At 43.1% G+C, this 10,543-nt stretch overlaps 1 pseudogene; it reads right to left on the bottom strand.

The window, feature by feature from the left end:
- Nucleotides 1–2,954: 2,954 nt before the first annotated feature.
- LOC144762156 (uncharacterized) lies at nt 2,955–10,075 on the bottom strand (annotated as a pseudogene).
- Between the last annotated feature and the right edge of the window lie 468 nt (nt 10,076–10,543).

The raw sequence follows: 10,543 nt of genomic DNA on the forward strand, positions 1-10,543 counted from the left end.
ACTTAAACAACATAAATAATGCAACAGAGTTTTTTATATTTTAATTCTTATGTGATAGAAAGCATTACTTTCTGCACTGTCTATGTTTAGAGTGCTGTGCTGATTCCCTGCTAGTGCTAGCAGCAGTATGGCCTGCATGCCTTTCACTTCTGCGCTGACTACTGTCTGAAGTAGGAGTTGGATTACTGCTACTTCTACTGGTTAAGTCATCTGGGTCAGTAGCAGTTTAAAAAAATGCCCTTGCTCCAGAATTTACAGTTTGCTGCAATTCAACTGCACTTGTGATTTTGTCCAGTCCTTTTGCAACATTTCTTGTGCAGTCAGAGATCTTGCGCTGCATTGTTACACTTCGCCTGTTTAAATTTGTAGTGACACCACATAGCCTGTTAATGGCCTTACAGTACACAAGCATCCTTGTATGCATGCGGCGTCCAGCCCGGTTTCGTGCATCCTCAGAGCCCCCTATGGCCACTGCAAGTCTATCAACAGATGTTGCAATTTCCCTCATACCTTCAGCCATGCCTGCGTTGTTTCTATTCATTTTAACCAGCTGACTGTTAATGGACCTTAGGGACTTGTGCTGCAGGCGCTGCACGCTTAACATGTCCTTCTCTAAACCAGCAAACACAGTTGTTTGTTCAATTACTCCATCCCTGCTGCCCCTTGCTCTTTCCAATGTGTACGCTCTTCTTCTCTGTGCCTGTGTTTGCCCAGTATGTGATGGTCTAATGTTTTCATCATGTGCACTATCTCTAGAACCTCAGGCTCTACTTCATCTTCATCAAATAAAGGCAGAGGGGCCACACGTCTTCTTTTTTCCCTGACAATGGATTCAACTTCCTCAGAGGCACTGTCTTCAGCTGGTGAAACAAGTGGAATTTGTGCCTCAATAACTTCAGTATCCTCCTGGGAATGACCTGCATGTGCTGTGGATGTAGATTGAGAAATATGAGTTTGTGATGTGCAGTATTGTTTTGTTTCAATAAATTTAACAAATTGAAAAAATTTGAAAAAATATGGTGTCTGCATCTGTAATCAATAACATTGAATGCCAATTTATCTTACAGTTAAACTGGGCTTGGGAACCAAAATGAAATGCACATCAAAGTACTGAAAAAAATCCCCCTTGACTGAGACTCAGGGTTCCTCTCTTGCTTGGATTTACAACGTGCACAGCCACTACATTCTACAACATGCATAACCCAAAACAGCACTAATATAAAAACATTCTTCTTACCTTCTGCTCCTTGTCCATGTTCAGAGCTGTCAATTTGTGCCACACCACTGACACTCTCTGGCAAGATAGTTGACTCCACAAGTTCCTCATGAGGAGTGGGCTGCTCCAATGTGGAAATTCCCCCGCCTGTCTTGTTTGAGTCCTTTATCCTGGCTGCAAGCTTCTCTTTTGACCGGAGGCGCATATCGTACCACCTTTTCTTTAATTCATCAATGGTACGTGGCACAACTCCCACTTTCTCCTGGATTTCCAACCAGATTTTTCTTTTCCTTTCCTCAGGAACTTTAAGGGCTGCCTTTCCAAAAAGCAACTCATGATTGCTAGCCATCAATTCAATAACGGTTTCTTGTTCCTTGTCTTAAAAATTTTGTTTTCTTTTCCATTTTTCTCCAGAGGAACCTCCTGGAACATTTTCTGCCTCCATTCTGCAGCAAAGCAGGTCTTCACAGCTGCAAAACAAGCTTCCAACTGCCACTGGGTGTGGCTCAGGCAAGCAGGTGCAGGTAATCAGCAAGACTTCCTCACTGTGATGTCATCAGCTGGTTCCAGCATCAGCAGATTCACGTTTTTTGCGATTTCTTATTTTGCGAAATTAGCAAAATAAGAAATCGCAAAAAAAACGCAGAATATTCTGTGATTATTAAGGAATCACAGAATATTCGCAAAAAAGTACATACATCGCCTTTTGCGATTCCTTGTTTGAGAAACGCAAAATATCGCAAATAAGAAATCGCAAAAGGGAACAATGATACATCTGTCCCCTAATTTAGGTGCTTACATGTGAAGCAGTAAGGCCTACTATGTGGCATATTGGAAGAGACTATTTGTCAAAACTATAGGGAAGGTAAGAAGAGAGAAGAAGGAGACTTGAGCTAGTACATTTAGATGGTGTGTAGTGTTATCTCTTATCAAATGTATTCTTTAATAAGAGTATAGGGACATTGGATTGGAGAGGACCAGATAAAATCCATTCACTTCTAAATAGAGATGTAGAAAAACATGAGAACGCAAAAACATAACAGAGGAATCAGATCAAGGATAGTTGAAAAGGAAAGTGGAATTTCAAGTTTTCTGTACTGAGGATTATGTCACTTACTTGTGGGAATGCAGTACAGGGTAGCTCTCTGTGTCCTTCCCATCCTGAATGCAGAGTGGAGATGGAAGAGTATATATACAAACTAGCCCGCTTCAACTGGTCACAGGTGTGTCCCCCCACATAGGCATTCCTGATTGGAAAATGCCAGAGGATGTAGAAAGAGGACTCAATGTGAGACCATGATGAAAAAACGACTCCGAAGGTACGGTGTGTATCTTCATAAAGGTCGAGCTCCTGGGGGAAAGACTTTCTTTAGTGAAATAGCATCTTTCAGAAATTCTTTATACAAACATTGAATTTTGAAAATGAATTTTGAACAGCAGTCAGCCTGATGTCCGGTTCTAGATGGCTGTTATTTTCATAGGCAAGAAATAATAAAGATATTGAACGTGTCTTGGTACAAAAGGAAGAGTAAATAGTGGTAAATTTTGGATTGGGGATGGGTTGAGAGAAGAAGTGCTATTCTTTATTGATATAGATGCCTATTGGCATATATAGATGGTATATGGTCGAAGGGCCCATCAGAAGCTCATTGTGTGTTCAAGAAAGTCGTCTAAGAACCTTTTAGAGCATTGAGATTGCGGTTCAGTTTTTGTGATGGCGGGCACCAACGCTGGGAGGTTAAGTGAACCTGCTGACCTTAACTCTATCTCCCTCATTTTTTATTTTTAATACTGATGTTGCAATGTCTGCCTTCAGTACATCTGCAGGAATATTGTCAGTTCCTGATGCATTTCCATTTCTCAGATATTTGATGGCATGCCATATGTCTTCATTGGTTGGTCTGCTTCAATCATCTGGCTGTAAGTCTGGTGAAGACTGCGGCACAGGCTGGTTCAGAAGTTCTTCAAAGTGCTCCACTCCTTGGCCTTTATTACCCAAGAAGGTCTTCCCAGCTTTATCTTTAACAAGTCTTTCTGGCTTGCTGGATCTCCTGGAGAGTTTCTTTGTTATTTTGTCGAGTGCTTTCAAGTTTGCATGGCTTGCTGCTTTCTGGGTTTTTGTGGTAAGACCATCAATGAATCATCGCTTGTCTGCTCTTAAGCTTCTCTTTGCTTCCTTGTTGGTTTTGATGTATTCACCTTGAGCTTTCGCTTTTTCTGCTCTTGTTTAGCTGGTGTTGACTGTAGTTTTCTTTTCCTTCCTCTCTTGTATTTCAAAGAGAGTCTTGGTGAAGATCTATTCTTTATGCTAGTGTTGTTGGGACCCAGTGCCTGCTGGCAGGTTGATGTTATTGTTTCTTTGATCTTCTCCCACTGACATTCTACTGGGTCTCTGTCATCTTCTAGTTCTTGCAGGACTTGAAACTTGTTACTGACGGTGGCTGGGTATTCACTCTGTTTCCGTGCATCTTTGAGGAAGGTGGTGTTATATCACTGGCGTTGGTTTGTTGGTTCCATCCATGCTGTCTTCAGCTTCAGCTTTAGCCTGGCCATGACAAGGTAATGGTCCGGCGCCACATCTGCTCCTGTCATCTTTCTCATATCCTGCAGGGACCTCTGGAACTTCTTAGCAATGCAGACACGGTCGATCTGATTCTCTATTGAATGGTCTAGTGACACCCACGTTTCCTTGTGCATTCTTTTGTGTGAAAATACACTACCGCCTATGACCAGACTGTTCCGGGCACAGAGAACTGCAAGCCTTTCACACTTCTCATTCATATCACCAAGGCCATGGTTGCCCATGACTTCTTTGTGCCCATTGTTGTTGTGTACAATCTTGGTATTGAGGTTCCCCATCAGTATGGTGATGTCTCTCTTAAGGCATGTCTCCAGGATGGATTTGAGTCTGTTGTAAAACTGTTCTTTTTTTCTCTTCTTTGCCATTATTTGTAGGTGCATATAACTCGATAGCATTCATGTTGCTCCTTATTTTCTTTGTGCTGAAGTTTGCTGTGATGATTCTGGAGCTGTGGGCTTAACATCCAATCAGAGCTCTGTTGGCTGCTAGTGTTAGCATCGGTGCTATGCCCTGAGGATGTGGGGCATTCTCTTCCTCGTGTCCAAAATACAAGAGCATTTCCTCCTGGAGCTAGTCATTTCTGTATGGACTGTGCCAATCAGATCTCGCTGATTCCAAGGAGGGCAAGAGTGTAATTTGTCATCTCCGCTGCCACTTGAGTTGTACATGGACCTCATGCTCCATGTGCCGATGGTTTTGGTCAAAAGCAGGTGAATCGGCTTTGTTTCTTCAAGGAATCTCTGACTTTAACCACAAGACGTCATAGCTTTCTCTAAAGGAGATTGCTCTCTCCCCAAATCCGGGATGCCTTTTGGTATTTCTGCGGCTAGAATTTTTTACTTGGTTGGGTAGCTTTCCCCATGCGCAACCCTCCTCTTTTTGCAGCTGGGCTTGGGACCGGCCATAGCAGAGTTGTGTCCTAACATAGATACAGTTCAAAGATTGTCCCAGTGCTGGACTTGCCATTTATCTCATCGGCATTTCCTTGGGGGCTAGAAGCACTGGAAGCCAGTTTAAGATGGTTCACTAGCACCTCTGTCCCTCTCTGGAGCTAACCTGGATTTACTAAAGCAGGCACAGTGGTGTGTATAAGGTAAGAGACATAGGGCCTGATTCACAAAGGTTAACTTATACTTTTATATAAGATTACTTTTTTGGTATTCACAAACTATGAGTTGATAGCAAGTTTACGAATGTGGCGACACCATAGTCAGGGCATATAAGTTTGCTCATAAAAAGATAGACCTGTCCTATCTATTTATGTGCAGAGTTCTCCCCCTCCCTTGACTGCGGGGTCTCTGCTGTCTTGAACTTACCATTAACTCATAGTTTGTGATTACCAACAAACATTAAAGTTACATAAAAGAGTATGTTTTCCATTATGAATCAGTCCCATAAAGCTTGGGCCAGAGAGCAAAAGGGAAGACAGAGGAAGCAGAGAGGTCAGAGTTATTCACTGACTGAGATAGTGCCTTGCCTGAGTGACCTTCACAAAATTGACAATGTGTTCCCTCTGTTATCTGCTGCTGAATAATGGCCTCAAGGGATGAAGACACTCCCAGTGAGCTGGGTTGCAGATGAGACTACACCAGACTAAGTGAACATAAGCCATTCTATCACAAGTATTCACTGAGCTACGCCCATTGTCATGCACAATTCTCACTGTGACTGAAGTTTAGATTAATTTCAGTGTTCATTGTTAGCGTGAACCATGGTTGGTTGAAAAGTCTAGTGAATCTGTAAAATAAATAAAATTGTCCAAAAGGCATTGAAAATCCACCACAGTCCTTGCAATCAAAACCGCATAGTCGGCATACAGTAATGCGGGAATTAGTTTGGATCCAGCCCTAGGTATATTCCTACAAGCGGCTGAAAGCACCTCACACAATTTGTTAACGTTTAAGGTAGATAACAGGAGTGCCAAGATGCACACCTTTCTTACCCTCCTTTGAACTTGCAAGGGCCAGCCAGGCTACCGTCCTCATTGGCTGAGGGATTAGAATGAAGACTATGTAGAAAGGCCACCAAACCGACCTCTATGCCCAGATCTATTAGAAGGGGTCAAAGCTTAGATCTGTTTACTCGGTCAAAGGCCGAGGTGAGGTCCATAAAGGCCATGTGTTGACAGCCCCCCTTAGATATAGTGTATTTGCCCATAATCAACTGCAAATTTATGCCCTGTCCTAATCAATGTCCCTCTCCCCTGCCAAGAACCATATTGAAGCTCAGATATTATGCTTTTGTTATCAGACCAAGATATTAAACGCTCCAGCGCAGCCCTCCCCATGAATTTTGCAGCCAAAACTATAAGGGAGATGGTACATTAGCTTTGCACTCATTCCTTGCACCTTTTTATACACACAGGTCTGTTATTGTGTCAGTTGCATTTTTCTTCGGCCCACAACCAGACTCAGAACATGGAAATGGGTCAGCCACTTCACCAGCTGGCATCACTGTGAAGGATTGCTTTCTGCCCTTTCGATACTAACACTTACGCTCTACCATGTGAATGGGATTTTTTTTCCTCACACAAAGACAGGACTTCTTTGGGCTAAGACCCTTGAGTAAGTGGGAAACACTCGAGTAAGTGTTTTATTGTCTTATATCATAATTTGCTGTTGGAGGTTCTTGTTTAATTTTTTATACACTACATCTCTCTAAATTGTCCTCACTTCACTTTTATTTTTTGTCTACATTTAGGGGGGCAACTTCTACACCAGTGAGCTTTCCCTAAAATTTATAGCATGCTCCTTCTTGTACTCTATCTTTCCTATTAGATATGGCAGAGAAAGAAATTGGAAAAGCCTGGCTCCCCATTAAACACTGGTTTTTCTAGGTATTATTCAGATATTAGTTCATTATTGCTTGCTATTTGTGACTTGCTCCTCATATTCATGACAAATGGATGGAAGTTTTACTTTTCACTCATTTGCATAGGCATACAGACATACTGGGCCCGATTCACAGAATGAACTTAAGACTCAATCCTAAACTTACTACTATTTTGGTATTCACAGAATGCACTTACTACTTTTGGTATTCACAGAAGTTAGGATTTTGTCTTAAGTCTGTCTTAAGTCTGTCTTAAGTCTGTCTTAAGTTTGTCTTAAGACAAACTTAAGACAAAATCCTAACTTCTGTGAATACCAAAAGTAGTAAATTCATTCTGTGAATGCCAAAAGTAGTAAGTGCATTCTGTGAATACTAAAATAGTAGTAAGTTTAGGATTGAGTCTTAAGTTCATTCTGTGAATCGGGCCCACTGTGCCTGGAGGCCCTCAAAGGCCCCCATCCCTTGGTTTGTCCAGATGTTGCACAACTTTGGAAACGCCCAGCATATCACATTTTCTATGCCCTTCCTACCTCTGCAGGTGGGCTAAAGCCAATGTATCCCACATAGAAGTCTCTAGGTCAATTCACCATGCCTCCTGTCAGTTTAGTCTCTCTTTTCCATGTTACTACCACGGGAACTGGTAGGGCACTTGGACTCACCTTTCCATTTATTCATTTGATAAAACCCAGTGGGACCATGGCTCTCCCGTCTGCTATTAATCAGGGTTTTTTGTGGTCTGCAAATGACCAGCCTGTTAGTACCACCAGTTGGCCGGCCAGTAGGAAAGGCACAGGTCCAGTACGGTGAGACCTCCATCAGTGAGTTTTCTGGTTAGCATCCCAGAGCACCCTTTAAGATGCTGCAATTGGCATTGTAGGGTAGACGGCATTTCAACCTCTCTAACTTGAGGTTATCATCATGTCGATGGTTACACGATTCGGTTAAAGTGCTCTGTCAATCAATGAGGAGGGAGAGGTCCAGAGGGATTCTACCATCCACTGCTGATTTAATTTATTTCCACGAGCACTGATTCTCATCCTGCACGCTCGTCCCAGTAGGCGTTGGACCTCCCACCAATGATCACTCCCCAGCATATGATTGCCTTTTAAGCCACGCCGCATCGTGGGTCCCATACGTGGAAAAATCTCCCTCTGGACCTCTCCCTCCTCATTGTTTGACAGAGCTCCTTAACCGAATCGTGTAACCATCGTCCTGATGATGATCAAGTTAGAGAGGTTGAAACGCCATTGACCCTACAACGCCAATTGGGGCATCTTAATGGTCACTCAATAATAATGAATTTTTGTTTGTGAATGTAAATACTTTTGTTTGACCTTCACTGATTACCTCTTTAGTTTTTGCGCTGCCTCTTGTTGTTTCATAATCACGTGTCACTGCGCCGTTCACTCACTTATACACTGCCAGTACACATCTGGTTGTTCTGGGTACTGCAATTTAGTTGTATCTCTGTGCTTCTATATGCAAATAACAACCTATCTACTATCCAATGGTCTCCCCTGTTCTTTTTCCTGTGCTATGTGATTTACACTCGCCTTTGAACAGTCTTCCACATGATATTCTTGTTGAGACGTTGTTTCTTTGTTGCTATTATTACCCGGTCTCAACTGGGTAAACGGTTTTACTCCTGTTTCTTGTTTGTCCTGGTGGACCTGTAAGGCATAAAGCCAGCTCGATCCAGGGCTATGATGTTGTGGATTACCTGCATCAGTTGGTACGTCCAGCGGTGGCTGACACAGGTAAGCGCGGTGGGGTGGTGGTGCAGGCGTGGCAGGGACGAAAGTTGACAGACGACAGAATAGGTATTTTTTATTGATTTAATTATACCTACTCCGTCATCTGTTGACCTGTCCCCCTCTGCCCTTGCACCGGCCCTGCCGCAATGCCCCACCACCCCTCCGCGCTTACCTGTGCCGCCCACCGCTGGGTTCGCCAGTATTTTTTCTAGTAATTTTATTTCAACATTGAGGCGGGAGATGGGACAATATGAGAAGCATAACTCTTTGGGCTGTTGCAAGGATTTCTGCTCATACACAGAACTGTGCAAAGAGACCTAGGACATTGGTGAATTGTGGTGTACCAGAAACTCACCTCAGTACCTAGAAACCCCAACCAGCTAGCAATCAGTGTCACATTAGCTCTTCGTCCTATAGCAAAGTAACCAATTATTAGACGGCCTAGAACATGCGACTTAGGTGAGAACACTCTTTTGTTATACTCTCATACCAGTTCACAACAGGAGTCAAAAAGAGACACAGCAAGGTTAAAATATTTATTTTAATGACGTGATCTCATGCGCAGTATTTTAGTCAACATAAGCAGGCATATGATTAAGAATAATATGGGCAGCATGGTTACAATTCCATAAAATACAAAAGGAGGAATCATATTACAATGGTAGTGCAAACAGGTTATATAACACCTAGTTTTAACACCCTCCCTGTACAGGAACTATGTATTATAAACTAAGGAAGGTCTCTTGGGCTTGTTTTGGGGGAACCCCATTACCTTTCCGCTCAGTAAGTGTAAATTACATCTGGATCAGCAAGGCTCGCTGCATCCCTGGAATCTTCCAAGTGCGTGAAATTATGGCAAGTGTGATATGATAAAGGCGACAGAATCTTGCTTGGCTCGCAGCTGCCAAAATGTTGTGTCTAGAATGTGTTACATGGACATGCAGATAAACAAGCTCACATGTTATGATAACATTGACGGCTCAGCACCCACTGTACAGACTGTGGGCACGATGTAGGTCTAGAGATGCCGAAAAACAAACCTTTTCTCATGCGTTGACCTTCGTGAAGGTTAACGTACAAAAACAGCTATGCAGTGTTGTGTGCAAAAGCAGCAAAAGGTAAAATGGCGTTTAAACTTCTAATAAGCCATGCTAACATAACATGCATGCAAAAGTAGGCCCTAAACCATACTACAGGGCTTTCCCTGTCTCCCTTTTTTTTGGACTCCTAGGGCATTGTTCTGATAAGCTTCACCAGTTGGCTTTTTACACATTTAAAGAAATTTAGGGGGTAACTGTAGGGGCGTGGTGATTTGTAGCTTTTCATTTGGGTTAATGCTTCCAAAATCGTCCCCTCCTGTATCTCGCCCTTTAAGAGATCTGCCACTTACTTATCCAAGTGTTGGTGTCGGGATACCCCTAAGACATCTATCCAAGTCCTGACCCCTCTGATGTCCCTACGTGAAGTGTAGAGGTGCTGCAAGAAATCCACAAATGTCTGTGCTATTTTCGTCTGTGTGTCCACCTTTCACCCATTAAAGACTTTTTATATCCATCTCTGGGCCTTCTCTCCCCTTGTCAGTCAGAACAGCAGCTTTCCTGACTTATTACCCACCTCATATAATTTGTGTTCTTTGGACTTGCATAGCGTTCTGGCCTCCTGGAGCATCAGCCGTTGGTAGTCTTACCTCATGGTCTCTATTCAGAAAGCAATTTCTGTGTACCACAAAGTGTGCCTTCGAGGGCTAGCAACCTTCACTCATTTCTATGCCCGCCCTATTTTGCTCCCTCTTTTTTTCAGCCAAATGTGCTGTCATCTGGCCCTTTACCACTTTCTTGAATACCTCCTGCATGGTTGTCTCTGATGCCACCTAGCTCTTATCCTCTTAGAGGTATATCTTTGTGGCTTTCTGGGGGAAATGTCTAGTTGCTCAGTCTGTCAGCATCCAGGGGTCCGGCTTCCAATCCAGTGTAGTGCGGGGGGGGTAGGCTTCGTAGGCTTCGTTAGTTGCACAGGGAGAGGCAATGAAGTCTAGTCCCCCTGCCAGTATAAAAATTGGAAAAATCACCCAAAGCCATTACGCAGTCCTGATGTCATCTGACACTCAACCTAGTCACCCTCTGCCACAGATCACCTAGTGACTAGTAAGTCCCACTCTTC

This window comes from Lissotriton helveticus, chromosome 1_1 (assembly GCF_964261635.1).
Source record: "Lissotriton helveticus chromosome 1_1, aLisHel1.1, whole genome shotgun sequence".
Lineage (NCBI taxonomy): Eukaryota > Metazoa > Chordata > Amphibia > Caudata > Salamandridae > Lissotriton > Lissotriton helveticus.